The sequence below is a fragment of the Ictidomys tridecemlineatus genome, chromosome 12 (assembly GCF_052094955.1).
Source record: "Ictidomys tridecemlineatus isolate mIctTri1 chromosome 12, mIctTri1.hap1, whole genome shotgun sequence".
Classification (NCBI taxonomy): Eukaryota; Metazoa; Chordata; class Mammalia; order Rodentia; family Sciuridae; genus Ictidomys; species Ictidomys tridecemlineatus.
The window spans coordinates 108,635,611-108,652,390 of NC_135488.1; positions in this window are offsets into that span (position 1 = coordinate 108,635,611).

The following is a 16,780-nucleotide window of genomic DNA, read 5'->3' on the forward strand; positions in this document are numbered from 1 at the left end:
CATATTAAAATTCTCTCTCTCTCTCTCTCTCTTAAAAAAAATAAATAAAGATCATTTAAAAAAAAAAAAGAAATTGAGTTGCATTTTGAAATAGAACAAGGTATCTGTTATTGTGGAACCCCCTTTAACTGTGTCACCACTGGTACATGTAGAGCGGAGAATATTATTTATAAGATAATCGCACTTATGTCTTAACAAAGAGTATTTGTATGCAATGACTCAGAGAACAGGCTGGGTGCTTTTTGGTAGAGAGAGTAGGACAATCATGGAGAGAGGTGGATAAGACTTTTTTTTTTCATTCTAATTGACAAATGTTTTGTCACATCACGAGTTTAGTATCACTTTTGTGAAAAATAAAAGGAACATTAGATAGATAAACACACTCAAAGTCCAGCTGTGTGACATTCTTTATATGCACTTGATGGCTTGAACTTCAGTCTTCTTATCTGAAGCAATCAATGATAATTACTTCAGCAATTATTGCCTGGAATTGTCCTCCTTCTTGTGTTCTGAATCATAAACACGTGGATGAAAACCTTCCTTTGGAAAGGAAGGCCTGTAGCATGGCTGGGTGCTGATGGAATGTGGTTTGGCAAGCTAAGTCCTCTTGAAATTGATATTATCTCCTTTTCCTCACTTATGTTTAATGAGACTGCTAAGGTAAAGTTACCCCTTGCTCAGGAGGCTTTTGTGGAGAGCACGTGGAGAAATTATTTTAGTGAATATTTTTTGAAAAGATACTGTGCTACAATGTTATAAGAAGTCTGAAGAGACTTGCTCCTTTAAAGAACATAGTCTGGTTAAGGAAGCAAAGAAATTCAAACAAGTGAGTTTTAAAAGTAACTCTCCTTCATCTCTTCTCCTAATGTCAAGCCTTTCTGAATATTACTGCATGTGCTTAAATTGAGGCACCTATTTTCTTCAGGTATTCAGTGAGATAACAATGACTGCCTATTGAGCTGGGCTGTTTTTTTCCAAGACAGAAATGACTGAAGAAATAGTAAAGCTTTCAATATTAAGATTGCCCTTTAAGGGAGGGAAATAGTGTTTTTCGGTTTTAATGGTTATAGCAACTTTAGTCATAGTGATCTAAATCTAGAAACAGCACAAATGTACATCAACATAAGAATGGATTAAGCATGGTATATTTGTATAGTGGAATGCTACTTAACAATGAAAATAATTGACCTTTAAATCAGACTACATTATGGAAATAGTAGTTTTTAAGGAAGAAACAAAACATTATTTGAAGGTAGTTATGGACTGTGAATTCCTTGAGGTTTCCATGTATGAGCTAATTTATAAAACCCCAGCACCTAGCATATATCTGGATAATAGTAGGTGTTATTAAAATGTACGTTGAGGGGCTGGGGTTGTAGCTCAGTAGCAGACCTCTTGCCTCGCATGCATGAGGCACTGGGTTCGATCCTCAGCACCATATAAAAATAAATAAATAAAATAAAATGTATGTTGATGTAAGGACATATGAGCAAGAAGTACCATCCATGAACCTGGAGGCAGGCCGTCACCAGGCACAGCATCTATCTGTACTCTGATATTAAGCCTCTGGAGTGATGAGAAATTTCTGTTTCTACATGGAAAAAAAATATATGTAGAATACTTCAGTGACTGTTTTGATAAATGTTCTTACCTTTCTTAAGTTTTAAGGAAACACAGTGAAAATCATAGCTAAGCAGCATAGAAATTAGCAATTCTTATCCTATAAGTATTTGGAAAATAAAGGAGGTAAAATTGTGCTATGGGATGAATGGTTATGTCCCCCTAATACCCTAAAATTCATATGTGGAAGCCCTAATCTCCAATGTAGTGATATTTGGAAATGAAGCTTTTGAAAGTAATTAGAGTCAAATGAAGTCATGAGGATGGGGCCTTTAGGGTGGAATTAGTGCCTTTGTAAGAACTCTCCCCTTTCTTCCCACAATGTAAGGTCACAGAGAGGTCACAATGTAAGGTCATAGAGGCTGACTGTAAGCCAGGAGGACAGACCTCACCAGAAATGAATTAGCTGTGACTTTGATCTTGGCCTTCCCAGTCTACATAACCAAGAGAGAATAAATTTCTGTCGCCTGAGCCACTCATTGGTATTTTGTCATGACATCTTTAACAGACTGATATGGATGGGGAATATTAATTTAATATCAAAGTGCCAGCAAAGTGCTTTGCATAGATTATTTCATTTATATCTCATATCTAATGTGGTGTATGATTTATTTCATTTTACACAAAAGGAAACTGAAGCAAAGAAAGATTCTGAGAAATTGGTTGGGAAGTGGTAAGACCAGGATTTTAGTGGATATTTGCCTGATTTTAAAATTGAGTTCTTTATAGTACTCCAACTTTTGAAGGCAGTTTATTTTTTCCCTCTCTAAAATCTGGATACATTTTCTTTTATTGTGCTTTTGATCTTCATATTTAGGTCAGATGTCAGTGTCCACAGGACTATCATTAATGGATTCACATGGCTGTAACCAAGGTACATTGCCTTTGAAATCTTGGGCTACTGTATTATATCACATTTGTCATGGAGGTGGTAAGGTGAGAAGCAGGGATCTATTTTTGAACTGGTTAGTTGAGTCCCACAGCACTTATTGGATAATTTACCCTCTAACTTGAAACATTTTTTATCATGTGACTTATTCTTATCCATACTTGAGGTGTGATGTTTCTTCTGATCTATCACCTATTTGAATGCCATTGCTTTTTAAAAAATTATATGGACTATAATATGAATTATAATAAATATTATTACCTCCAATCATAGTAATGTTAGAAAGATCTTTTCTTTTTATGTGGTCACTTTTATTTTTTTATTTATGAAAGTGAACACACACATATCTATTGAAAGCACATCACATTTTATAAATTGGTTTGTATATAATTGATCTTTCAAAATGTTGTCACCTTATCTAGGAAAACAGTATAAAAGAAATACTTCTTTTATCATCCTTAGAGAATTCTGTGGCTTTCCTTTTATAGATAGATCCTATACATTTCTGACTGAGTTAGAGTGTTTTTGTCATATTTTCTCTTGGTTATTGGAACTATTTAGGGAAATATGGAATAGTGTATTGTGTAAGTGACCATATTATTAATGACATTCAAATTTTGTAGTATTTCAGATAGACAAATTGCCAATGTTAGTAATTATGGTGTTTTTAATATTTTTCTCATTAATTAAAAATGGTGGTATTGGTAATCATAGTTATAATTGTGAAAGTAGATTGTCATCATTATATATGATATTATCTATTGATTTAAGACTGATACTATTTAAGAAATTTTTCTGATTATAAAGTAATTTTTTAGAATTCAGTTATGGACATTTTCATTACCTACAGAACTTCCCTGAACCTTCTTATAGTCAATGCTCACCCTGATCCAAGCCCCAGGCCACTACGGATTCACTTTATGTTCCTGTTGTTTTGTATTCACTTGTCTTTTAAAATTATTGCATAGTGTTCCATTATGGGAGGTCACAAAATTTATTTAGTCAATCTTATATCATGAATAATGCTGCAAAGAACATCATGGCATGTGTACCTTTTGCATTTTAATAGATTATGGAAACACATTTTCTATTTTTATAGATATGGAGACTTGCCTTGCAAAAGTCATAAAATTTACATTCATACCATCAGTTCATGAGCATTTTCTCATATCCTCAATATTGCTGGGAATATTCATTTTGATGTTAGCCATTCTAGAAGGTGAAATATGATCAAGTCATGCTTCCATACCTAGTCTCAGGAAGAAGATGACCTTGGCATGAATCTGTCCTACTACTTAGTAGCAGTAAGACTTGGGTGATAAACTTCTTATAGTTTTATTGTTATTGTTCATTCAGATTTTGTACAATCTGTTGAAATTTTATATTACTGCTCTCAATCTTTTTCAGTATTTGTGTGGTATGTAAATGTAGATATGGATGTAGATTTAGATGTATTGATATAATTTTCCTGTGGATAACTGTATATTAATTCATGCTGCCTTATTCAACTATAAATAGATGTTAAAACTCTTTCTTTTATTTATTTGAGTTTCTGTTACTCTCTTTACATGATTCTGTTCCTAAGGGCAGGAAGATGCCTTCTTTATTTTTGAATGTCCAGAATCTAGTATATTTCCTGAAAATAATGAGAACTTAATATATTCATATGGATTTGTAGATTGAGTGAATGAGCACACAAGTAAAAATATTTGCAGATATAAAGGTCTATCGCTTCCTTTCAGATGTGACCATGGGGACAACTACAGATTCTGTTCAGCATTCACAGCAAAAAGTTGTGAGGATGCAAACGAGCAGTATCAAGCATCCTTTTGCTGTTCTATGATGGAAAGAAAAAAAATTTAATATCCCCAGCTTCATTTTGGGAGCTTTTGAAAGGCCGTTTCTATTTATTTTCAGGAAGAGTGCAATATTGGCAGTGAGGTTCAATTTCCTTTTTCCTTGTGTGTGATAAAAAGCACACTTCTCAGTACGATTAAGTTTGAAAGCTGAGCATGTGGTTGTTGCTCGAGAATTGACTTTGGTGATGAGCGTCTGGTCAACACTTTTAGTGAAGACTCAGACGAAGCTGCATGAGAAAGAGGGTCTTGTCAACTTTGCAGCCTTTCAAACTGAAATCAAAGAGGAACATGAGAGGCCAGAGCACTGAATTGAAACCAGCAAGTCTGATCCTTAAAAGGTATATGACTAATACTGCTTTTAAGTTTAAATAGTCACCTGAACAAGTTAGAGAAACTCAGCTTGGTAGCACTTCTAGTAAAAAAGACCTTGCTTTTATTTGACCACAAGATCAATTGAGCCCCATGTAGCCCCTGACTGCTAATACCTGAACGGAAACAGCTTACTAATTGGTACACAGTGTGGGTGTTACTTATTTCTCCTGGGTTGAGATCATACCTGGAATGTTGGGCTCAGTTCCTAATGAAAACATTAGGAACGACTTAATCAATTAGGATTTTGAATGAATTCAACTATGCTTCCTCATTTTACAAGCCATGGCTAAAGAACTGAATACATCTTGGAAAAGTGAATTTCAGAAGTTCAGTGGCACTGTGAACTGAGAGGATGCCATGTGTAAATGGGACAATTCTCACTTAATTCTCAGTCTGACTCCAGAAGACAAAATGAGAATGACGGAAATAAAGTTATAGGTGGCAACTTTGTGTTACAAGTGTAACTTCGGTAGAGATAAAGAACTATATAACTTTATGAGTTTGAAGTCATAAACCATTTTATGTAGGTGGACTCCACGTCTCAGCTAATGGCTAGAAGCTTTTTCTAACTGCGATTTCCACTCTCTTGTCACCAGATGCTCTCCAGACATGATATGGGCTGTCCCTTGAGGTAATGATTATCTTCTAGTAAGGGAACTGGTGGGCAGAGCTGTGGCTGAGTATCCTTTTGTCAGGGATGTTGTAGAAGCTGTTTTTGAATCGGGTGGGTTGTAGGGTCAGATTCTTTGATAAGAACACACTCCGAGATAGTGTTTCCTAAACCAATACTATGTTGATCCTGTTCTGCAGTACTTTAAGAGGTTCCCCATGAAAATGAAATGCGTTCATTGAATAAATTTGCACTTGGGGAATGTTGGGTTAAGCCAAGTTTCACAGGAGTCTTTACTATAGGGCATCTTAAGCCCTTAGTGTCTTTGTGTGTGTTGTGATTGTCTAAATGTATTTGACAAAGAAAATCCTGTTTTCTTGTAGTACTCACTTTTATTTCTTGAGTTTGTGAAACACTATGCTAATATCTCTTTCATTTGGAAGAGACCATGATAACTTTTAAAAAGTCCAGATTGATTCAACAATTTCTACTCTTCTTATACAACAGTGGTAAATGTATAATTCAAAACCATCTTTGAAAAAAAGGACTTTGGTATGTGGGTGATCTGCTATTTCCTTTTCCTTTCTCTAGAACATGAATCTGAATAACAACCTGAATTTTTACCCTAGAAGGTAATGATTAACATAAGCAGGGTATATTCTGCCTCTTTTTTCTCTTCTTTTTTGGGGATTTGTGAGAGGGATTGAGAAAGTCTCCATTTGGATGCACAAGAGAGGAGGGAAAACTGAGGTATAGAAGATACCAGAAGTTGAGACAGGAAGGGTGATTAACCCACATATCTCAACTGATTTAAGTATTTTCTACCTGGGCACCGCAGATCCCCTCAGCCAGACTGTTCCTGTGAATTTAATGGGACTCCAGGGAAAGTGAGTCATGATTCAGATGAATCACTTTCAAGTAGCAGAATTATTGTCAAGTGAAGTGATTCAGTTTGGCCCCATGATGGTTAATTTTACATGTCAACTTGACTAGGCCACTAGGTGCCCAGATATTTGGTCAAAGATTATTGTGGGTGTATCTGAGATGTTTTTGATGAGATTAGCATCCCAGTGGGTAAACCATAACTGTAATCACTTCCCAGTGGGTAAAACAAATTGTCCTCTATTAAGTGAATGGGCCTCATCCCATCAATTGAAGACCAGAAGAGGAAAAATAAAAAAGATGAATAAGAGTTTTAGTCAACTTTTCTTAACTGTGACCAAAGTACCTGACCAGAATGATTAAAGGAGGAAATTTTATTTGGAGTTTATGGTTTCGGAGGTCTTGTTTCACAGATAGCCAACTCCATTTTTCTGGGCCCAAGGTGAGGCAGAACACCATGGGTGTAGGACATGGCAGAAGGAAGTTGCTCCCCTCCTGGCAGTAAGGAAGGAGAGGGAGGGGAGGGGGAAGAAAAGAAGAGGAGGAAGAAGAGGAGGAGGAGGAGGAGGAGGAGGAGGAGGAGGAGATGGAAGAGGAGGAGGAGGAGGAGGAGGAGGAGATGGAAGAGGAGGAGGAGGAGGAGGAGGAGATGGAAGAGGAGGAGGAGAAGGAGGAGGAGATGGAAGAGGAGGAGGAGGAGGAGGAGGAGGAGATGGAAGAGGAGGAGGAGGAAGAGAAGGAGGAGGAGGAGGAGATGGAAGAGGAGGAGGAGGAGATGGAAGAGGAGGAGGAGGAGGAGGAGATGGAAGAGGAGGAGGAGGAGGAGATGGAAGAGGAGGAGGAGGAGGAGGAGATGGAAGAGGATGAGGAGATGGAAGAGGAGATGGAAGAGAAGGAGGAAGAGGAGGAGGAGATGGAAGAGGAGATGGAAGAGGAGGAGGAGGAAGAAGAGGAGGAGATGGAAGAGGAGATGGAAGAGGAGGAGGAGGAAGAGGAGGAGGAGGAGGAGGAGGAGGAGGAGGAGGAGGAAGAGGAGGAGGAGGAGAGGAGAGGGAAGGAGAGTCTGTAAGAAAGATATCAGGGCGTGCCCCCAGTGACCCAGCTCCTGCAGTTACTCCCCACCTGCCTACAGTTACCACCTAGTCAGTCCATTCAAACTAGCATATACTGATTAGTTACAGCTCTTACAATCCAATCACATTATTTCTGATTCTCTGTATCTATTGCATGAATACAGGGGCTTTTGAAGGACACCTCACATCCAAACCATAACCGTAATCACTTCCACAAGATTGCTTGGTCTTCTCTTGCCTTCAGATTGTAACTACGTCACCAACTTTTCTGGGTCTTCAGCTGGCTGGCTGTAGAATTTGAGTTTTCTCAGCTTTCATAATTGTATGAGGCAATTCCTTATAATCTCTCTCCCATCTGTTCTTTTATTTTTATTTATCTATCATCCATCATCTAGCTATCCTATTCTGTTCCTCTGAAGAACTCAAACTAGTACAGAAACTCAAGTTATCACATGTCAATAGATGATATCCGTATGAATATATGTGCACAGGAGGCTAGAAAAAGCTGAGCAATCTGGTATTGACAGAGCTGGGCTGCAGATGGGGTTTTAACATGTTCTTAATCTACTCAGCTACTTTCTGTATATTTGTTCAAATACCCACTTGTTAAAGATTTACTTATCTGTAGTCTTAATCCTATGTGTATTGCCATACTTTACAGACCTTGCTTATTCTTAGAATCTGCTTTCTTACACATTTTTCTTATATATGGTGAATCTGTATATCATTGGATCTCTTAAATTTAGTCTCCTCTTGTGTCTCATTTTCAAGATATATTAGTTCAGTTTTCAGAAGGAGAAACATAATGATCTCTGCTCCATCTTTGCATGCCAGGTCATATAAAACCACTCGTCTTCTAATGGATTGAGTTTCTGTGGTTAGATCTTGAAGTATTTCTTGGTCCAGTCAGCTAGGACTAGAAAATCGATGCTCATATTCCATAAGACATGACCATCTGGACTTTTTCATCAGCAGACTGCTGTCTTAGAAGACTTGTGGTGTGGCCTAAACTGTAAACTGTCACAGCTAAGATAGGGAAGGGTGGGCATTGGAGAAGTAGCTTAGTGGTGACATATCTCATTTCACTTTATTTATTTATTTACCAGGGATTGAATACAGGGACACTTAGTGACTGAGCCACACCTCTAACCTTTCTTACGTTTGATACAGGCTCTCACTAAGTTGCTTAGGACCTTGCTGAGTTGCTATGGCTGGCTTTGAACTTGTGACCCTACTGCGTCAGCCTCCTGAGCCACTGGGATTACAGGTGTGTGCCACTGTCCTTGGATCATCTCACTTGATAAGGTGATGATGCATGTGCTTGATTTTGTTTTTTCATTAAAATATTTGTATCTCAAAAGATCAGGAAATAGTCTTAGCACAATTCCGATGGTGAAGTTACAGAAACAACCAAAGAAGTGACATTTAGTAAGTGAATCAGTGTCAACACGTAGAAGTCAACTAAAATACACAATACCTGAAAAATACAATTAGAGGAGGAGGGAGCGTTTATTTGGGGCTCATGGTTTCAGAGGTCTCAGTCCATGGTTGGCTGGCTTCATTGCTCTGGGCCTGAGATGAGAGGGGTGGGGGAGGAGGAGGAGAGAGAGGACACCAGGGAATGGTAAACACTCCCAGGACATGCCTTTAGTGACCTACTTCCTTCAGTGAGGTCTCATCTCCTGGTAGTTCAGTAACCTATTAATGTATTAACCCAGCAATTGAATTAGTCTCCTGATGAGGTCAGAGCCCTAATCATGCCCCTAAAAGCTCCGCTTCTGAACCTTTCTCCAGAGGATCGTGCTTTCGACAAACGAGCTTTTGGGAGAAATTCCGTATCCACACCATAACAGTAGATTTTTTTTTTCATGTTTGCATAAATACCTAAAACGTTTTCTGTTCTACTGTGCTCAGCTTTCCATATTCCAAGACTCAGCTGTGTTCGTCATCGCTTGGGGAATATTCCTACCTGCTGGCCCTTACTGGCCCCTTTTCCTTGGAGGCCCAATAGTACCAACAGAATGCAGCAGAGACTTTTTGGAGGAAGACACCCAGACACTTCTGCCCACCCCCCACGGTTACTCCACTTACCCACCTTCCTCACTGGCTCACAGGAGGTGGTGAAGGGACAGGCCTGGGATCTCTACAGAACTTCAGAAGTTGATGGGCAGGTTCTACCTTCACTTCTCTTTCCAAACCCTCCTTGGTGACAGGTGGAGAGCAGGGGCCCGATTTTCATGACAGCCTTTATTCAGGGATCTTCTCCCAAATTTTCATTAGCTCAATTGACTAGAAATCTTGTTGAAAATGGGTCTCCTACTTCAATCAGAAATTAAATTCCACACTGAAAACAGTTACTCTGCTGTCAGGAAGGAGGGACAGTGGCAGCACTGTTCCTTCTGCCAAGTCTCTGCAAGTAGATAAGCCATTTTCTCTTGGCCTCTTCCCCAAAGGCCACTTCTCACCACCTGGACAGGGCTGTGGGCTTCTTGGCGGCTCTCCTCCCTTGTTTTCACTCGTAAGGAGAAAACGTGGGAAACAAATAACTCTTTGCAAATGAGAGGTATGTTATGTTAGAGCCTGTCTTCCATTTGTAGAGACAGTTTTAATATTCATCACTTACTAGTGCCTATTCTGTACCTGAAACAGTTCCTTAATTATCGAGTCATATTGAGCTGACGATCATTGGCTATCTACTATGTGCACGACATTCTTTTAAGTTTCATATAAGTTTATTTATTTTTTCCACTGAAGTTTTAAACATCGAGACAGGTAATTGGTGTTCTTTCTTTTTACAATTTGGGAAGTCAAATTCAACAAGGTTAAATGAATCAACCAAGAGCTCTATCTAGTCAGCTACGATTGAAGCCCCAATCCAGCTCTTCTTGCCTGGTATTCATCCTGTGCATGATACTCTTGCACCGTCAGAGAATGAGAACTCTCTTGGGCCACACATAGACGAGAAGGGTTGGTGAGAACAATGGGAAAATGCTTCTGTTCTGGGAAACTCTCCAGGACCCAGGGATGCTCTGCCCTTGGTGAGCACTTAGTTTTTTCTCTCTACTCTCAGCTTGCTCTTGTCTGGCTAATGCTCTTTGGAGTTGCTGGTCCAAAGACAGAGGGTTGTTCATTTGGATTTCATCTGCCCCACCTAGGCCTCCTAGATGGACAGCAGAGCTTGCTTGGAGCCAAGAGGTTTGGAGGTGGCAGCAGCAGCAGCCTGGGCTCAGATGCTCGGGAGGAAACCTTGAATTCAAGCCATGTATTCACCGACCATCTTGATCTCTTTTCTGAAGCCTCTAGGCAGCAGCATTGTGATAACAGAACTAAAAAAATCTCTCACCAGAGTAAGCAATAGATTTGCAGTTAATCTTGGAGAGAAACGCTGTTTCTGAAATGTGTATTGAGGGGCAAAAAACAAATTTTTAACCTTGATACCAAGATTGTTTCCTCCTCAACTGGGTAACAGACAAATGTGAAATCCTAATGTTGTCTTCCCCCCTCTGAGCTCTGAGTCCCTGTAAGTCCCTCTCGTGTCCTCTACAGTCTCCTCATCTCATGTCCTTGCGTATCCTCCATTCTAACCACACTGCTCCTGCTTTTGTGGTATCCACTTTTGTTTTCTTCCACCCAAAGAAATACCTTCTTGGGGTCATAGAGTTAGCTACTTATGAATTCCAAATGGTCATAATATAAAGTAAATTCACAAATCTGAGAAAATATGGGAAACAAATGACTCTTTGCAAATGAGAGATATGAATTAAAATAATCTAGTGTCTTAGTCTGTTTTGTGTTGCTGGAACTGACTACCCAAGTGTAGGTGATTTGTACTGAATAGAAATTGAATGGGTTTACAGTTCTGGAGCCTGGTTCAAGATCAGGTTTGAAGCACACGGCAAGGGTGTTCTTGCTGTATCACGGTGTGCAGAAGGTGTGAGGGCAGTGGTGCAACAGGGCACACCCATTCCCTGAGCACTTTCTGAAGAACCTTGACCGTTTAACACTCCAGAGTGGAGTGCTCAGACACAACTCCCACAGGACCTCACCTCTCAACCTTGTCACTTTGGGGATTAAGTTTCTCACTGGTGGATGCTGGAGAACACATTAACAATCAATCATGCAGGTAGCGTTTTGTATTTTTGCCTAGTCTTGTTTTGACTTTTCGTATATTACATTCGTGGATTGTTTCAAAGGCCCACCTTTATAGTACTTGTTGGCTTTTCTGGGCCTTGACAATGACTTTTTCATTAATAGTTCCTAACTAAACAGTAGGAGTTTTAAAATTGCCTTCTATGTTCTTCTGAATAATACTAAAATTGTGTTAGTGGCTTTTTTTTCGTTTTAATTGTGCACTGATGGTTACTTCTTCATGTGTACAGCTTGCATTTAGCTTGGACAGGGAGAAATTCCAGATCTCATAATGCCATCTGCATCCCCTGTGATGATCTTTCTCCAGTTGGATGATTTGAATGGCCCCTGATTCCCCTGCTGCCTCATCTGGCAAGAGACCAGTGATCGTTAGTCCTGTCAGTACATTAGAATCTTCTAGGGTGCTTCAAGGATATTGATATCCAGTTCCTTCCCCAAAGACTTGGGTTTAATATTGTGGGGTGGAATTAAGTGGTCAATATTTTTAAAATTTATCCCATGAGGTTTTCATAGGAGTTAACTCATCCTTGAGCTCTCTTCCAACCTATGAGTTTGTGGATACATAAGACCCGGAGTTTGCCTCCATCCCTGGCAGTTGTTAGATATAATACCTATTTATTTTTTCATTCAGAATTCTCCTGCCATCTTTTAAGCTTTGCCTCTTTGCTAAACAATCCCTTTTAATTTTGAAAGAGGACCAATCGTTTCCCACCAGAACCTTATATATTCATTTAAATACAGAGATGCAGAATTGATTCTAAAAAGTGTCATAACTCCAAAACAGCAGATGATTTTCTTTTTTCTAGGTCTCCATCATGTTACCAGGGGGTTTCCATCCCAAGGCTTGCTCATTTGTATCCTGGTTTACCAAGTGGACAGCTCTTACAAAGCATGGGGAATGGATTTATCTAAGTTAAAGAAAAACCAACGTGATTAATCATGCTACTTCTGCTGCCAACCTTCTGTCCTCAACCACACATTGATAGATCTGCTTCAGGGGACAACATCAGCAATTTGACTGGTCCCAAATTTTCCTCTGCTTGAAGAGGAGCTTTATGTGTTTGGGGCAAGATCTGAGTCCATGGGAAGAGGGGCATGGTCATGTATTTGGGATTCAGAAACATAGTGTTTGAGGCTTTTCTTCTATGCACTTAAACTCTGTACTTACCAGAAAATACCCAACAGCAACTTTACTTTGATTTTCTGTTTTATTAAAACAGTGACAATTAAAGAGAGAACATTACTCTAATTAAGTAATTGAATAAAATAGCGAACAGATGCACTCTGACTGCTGTGGACAGCCATCCTCATTTACAATGGTGAGCACAGCAAAGCCATCTGGACCTTTTTGTATTCTTTCGTCCAAATTGTTTTTTGTTTTTGAGATGTCACTCCAAGAATTTCCATACCATTAAAGTCCCTGTTTCCAACACCACAAGGACAGAATAGAGAGGAGTGCTCACATTATGATTCATGAAGTTGTCATCTTAGACATCACAGACCTGCTAGGAAGGACCAAAGGGACTTGCTCATGCCTTTTCTCTGTTGCTAGATCATCACTTGATGAGCATACTGCCCTGAGTTTAGGGTACCCTTGCACAAGTAGCATTCAACAAGAGTCATTCTCAGGGTCTGAACTTCCTATGTGCCTGATTGCCTAGAGCAGAAACGGGACGGAGACCTCCAACTTTGAGGACTGCCCTGATGTTGAGTGTGGTGCCATCTGCCTCAGTAGCAGGAATGGATTCCTGTTTTCACAGGGTGGAGTATGACATTTAATCCTTTACCCTTGTAGTCTTATGAAAGGTGAATGCATCTAATCATTCATCTGATGGGTTCTGGCTTGGTTTCTGAGTTTTTCTAAGTTTAGAAAAAAATCAAAAGCCATTTTTGACTCTTTTATTCAGGATTCACTCTGTCCATCAGATTCTTCTTTTTCTGTGACCATGATTTTTTTTGTTTTTTTGTTTTCTTTGAGAGAATGGATTTCTCTTTCCCTTAGAATTTTTTTGAACATTAAAAAGGAGCTATAGACTGCATGTAATTTTGTAGAGTCTCAGGGAACCTGACATTAAGAACAATATTTCATACTAGGCCAAGTAGAGTTTCAGTAAACTACTTTAGGTCTTCAGAGTTGAACTCAAGACAATGCACTTTAAACTCGACTTAAGACCTAGATATTAGTACCCAAGAGAACTGTGGGTGTGATATGTGTATGTGGCAGGGGTGGTGCCTAGTAGGATGTCGCATACTGTCCTCCTGCCCCATACCCCAAAGAAAGTAGGATTATCTAGATCACTTGAAGAAGAGATACTTCAGAAAATACCCACATCAGCAAGTGGAAGACAATTTTAGAAACCTTCTGCTAATGCACATAGTAAAATGTGAGATGGACCATCTGAATCACAGACAGTCATAATGAGAGACCAAATTAAAATGAAAGTAGAGATAAAGAGGGAACTGGTTGAAATAAAAGGATTTAAGAAAAGCAAAATCCAGTATCTGAATAAAATATGCAAAGGAAGGAGGAAAGAAGTGATATGTGCACAAAAATAGAAGAAAAGAAATTGAAGACAAATTTGAGATATTCTCTTTAAATGCAGAAGAAAAGGACAAAGTGAAAACATGGAAAAAAGCATAAGAGTTATGGGGATCAGAAAATGGATGTTTGACCCTAGAAAAATAGGTTTTTTCCCCTAAAGAAATAAAAATAAACAAAATAATAGAAACAAAATTAAAGATTCTATTAGTTATATTTTTATGGAGCTTAGGAAAATTGTATTTTCAGATTGGAAAGGACTGATACATTCCAGGTAAAATTTAAAGTAATGACTAATTTCTAAACCTTTGACTTTGGGGAAATTTCTTAATTTCTTTGTGTTTAAATTTTCTAATTTATAAAATAGGGATAATACTAGTGTCTGCTTCCTATGGTTGTTAGATGTTTCGAATAAGTAAACGTAGGTCATTTTGAATAACTGAAGTATAAAACAGTACTGGTGTTTTAGTGAAATGAATGAATGTCACATGGAGTTACAGATGGCACTTTGTTGATTGGTAGTCAACAGGTGGTTCTTGGTGTCTGTCTGGACTGCTCTGCCTTGTACCTGCACCTTGGTAACTGGGTTCCTATTCCCTGCATCTGTCATCTGGCCTCTCTTACATTCTCTGGTTGCTACTTTTCTACCTATGGTCTGGCTTCAGCTTGTTGTCCACATACAACTGCTTCCAAAGGCATGGGGTAATGGATATCAGTCTCTATTATTGGGAGGCAACCATCTGCTGCCTTTTGACTAGAATCTTTCCCATGTCTTTTATGTCCGCATGACACTTCAGAGTGGTCACTCTGGCCTGTAGCCAGCCGTTCTGTACAGCTCACACTTGTAAATCTGGGAACCTGTTAATTCTGTGTCGATTGCAGCTTCTCTGGAGAGCCCAGCTTATGCTGATACAAACCCACAGACCACCTTCCTCAGGCTCACTATGGGTATGAATGCCCTTACAATCAAGCAGAAAGCCCCTTAAGCATTCTGGTCAAAGAGGGTCAACTAATTAAACTTTCCCTGTGATTACTTTTGTGCAGCACTTGTGCCCAAGTACTGATTAAAAAGTGGAGCACATCTCCAAGGGTGCTCTGGACTCAAGGCAGGCCTTCAGAGCCTGTCCACAGGTTCATACATCTGTTTGACCCAAACTAATTTCTTCATGTAGAGGATAGTCAATATGAGTTACAGGCTAGAACCAACGACTAAATAATATATAGAAATTAACTTAAACAATATTGCATTGCTTTCAGTTATCTAATTAACTGGCTTTAAATTCCAGAAGAAAGTCATTAACCATGTGGGGACCATAAGATAAAGTGATATTATTGTACTTGGTTAACATTTAATTATGCTTAACCTTAGATTGATCCTGTTTCAGCAGGTAATTATACTAATTTATTTCCCCCCCCCAGAAAACTGGATAGGAAGTTCTGTTAGTGTTAACATGCTCTAACCAAAATACCTTATGAGAGCAATCTAGAGGATGAAACGTGTGTTCTGGCTCATGTTTTCAGAGATGTCAGTTCATGTGGGCTGGCTCCATTGCTCTGGGCTAAGGTGAGGCAGAGCATTCCTGCAGAGGGTGTGGTGAAGGAAAGTTGCTGAGCTCCTGGCAGCTGGGAAGCAGAGAGGAAGAGAGAGCAAAGGGCTGGGGAGAAGATCAACCCTTCCAGGGCACATCCGCAGTGACCTCTTTCCTCACAATCATCCATTTAGCTACCACTGGATTAATCCACTGATGAGGTCAGAGCCCTCATGATCCAATCTCGCTGAAAAGCCTCATCTCTGAACCTTGCTGCATTGGGAACCATGTTTTCAACGCATGAGCCTTTTGGGGTCAGTCCAGAACCAAACTATAACAGAAGTCCAGGCATAGTTTTGAATAAGAACAAGTTTAGAAGCACTATGAGAAATACTATAGGATATATCACGATTTACCCTTTGCAAAATCCAGCAGTGATGTCACTGTGCTTCTGTTCAAAACAACTTGGTGAAAATGTTTTTAAGGCTTACAGAGTTTTGGGGTATGTGTGCCTCTAGTACAAACTACACTTTGCACAGTAGCTGGTATATAATCATAAGCTTGATGAAATTTGAACTTACTAAAATAAAGCACAGGGCTGGGGTTGTGGCTCAGCAGTAGAGTGCCTAGCATGTGCAAGGCGCTGGGTTAAGTCCTCAGCACCACATAAAAATAAATAAATAAAATAAAGGTATTATGTCCAACTACAACTAAAAAAAGAATTTTAAAAGCATAGAATAATGCCTTACCAATGTAGTTGTAGAAGGAAAATACACTTTGGAATAAGACGATTTGTGTTTGAAGCTCAGGGCTGCCACTTAGGAGCTATGTGACCCTAGGAAGTTGCTTAATTGGGCCTTATACATTCTGTCTCACAGATGATTAGGCATATTCTCTGTTGATATGTATATACATGTTAACATGTATATACATGCCAACTGTCTGCCTGGATTTGGTACATACTCAAGAAATGCTGGTCCCTTTCTTCTTTAGGGAGTGTGGAGGGCCTAGTTTAAGATGGAGGCTTCTCATGGAAATCCCATCTCATGAGGCCAGCAACACTAAAGGACTATCTCACTACCAGTCATGACATTTAATAGAAACTTAGTGAAAATTAAGGCGTGAGTTCTTTGAAAGTTAGGACAGACAAACTCCCAAAGTAGCCCTAAATCTTCTGACTCCAGCTCCCATCTCTCAAGGATTCTGTCTTCCTCCAGGAAGATTTCTGTAACCATTCTAGCACTGACTAACCTTTGCT